This window comes from Taudactylus pleione, unplaced genomic scaffold (genome assembly GCF_031769625.1).
Source record: "Taudactylus pleione unplaced genomic scaffold, aTauple2 ptg000556l, whole genome shotgun sequence".
In the NCBI taxonomy this organism is placed as follows: Eukaryota; Metazoa; Chordata; class Amphibia; order Anura; family Myobatrachidae; genus Taudactylus; species Taudactylus pleione.
The window spans coordinates 18915469-18916089 of record NW_028284958.1 but is presented as its reverse complement, the minus strand read 5'-3'; the positions used below and the strand labels follow the sequence as shown (position 1 = coordinate 18916089).

Below are 621 nucleotides of genomic sequence, written 5' to 3'. Positions count from 1 at the left end.
TGGAGCTGGAGCTGCAACTGCAGCAGCTATGGCCATCCTCTATGCTTCTATTTGAAGGATCTGAAGCAGGTTTCGGAGGGAGGTCGGTCGGTTGCTCCTTTAGAGGGCAGAGCAAAAAAGTCCAATCCTCGGTAGTTCCTTGCAGAGCTTCTCGCCTCTTCAAACATAGTCATTCCTCCTTGCTGTCTTATTGCTTCTCGGCTGGCATATGTTTATAGGTCTCTCTAGTCCTTACATGGACTGTTTGCGGTCCAAGAAGCAAGATGCAGCGCTGTCATTCATAAGCTGATAAGGACAGATACTACACCTGATCTTAACCAAAAGGCAGAGAAGTGGTTTCTTTTTTCTGTTCACCTACTTGGCCTTGTTGCTCTGTATGGTTATTAAGGTTATGGGCAGACAGTGGTAATGTCAGCCGGGTGTGACCTCTGAGCATATTGTTCATAGCATGGCGATAAAAATGGTATTTAAGGTGAGTGGCTTTCATTATTGTTATTCCCTGATTAATACATTAAGGGCCTGACTAAGAGTTAGTAGTAATCCAAAAAAGGAGCCATCTGGTCCTGAAACAAACCATGCTGCAATGCAAGGGGTGCAAATGCATTTCTTTTTTTTTACATG

At 44.3% G+C, this 621-nt stretch overlaps 1 pseudogene; it reads right to left on the bottom strand.

The window, feature by feature from the left end:
• Positions 1–244: 244 nt before the first annotated feature.
• LOC148481931 (U2 spliceosomal RNA) lies at positions 245–337 on the bottom strand (annotated as a pseudogene).
• Positions 338–621: the final 284 nt, after the last annotated feature.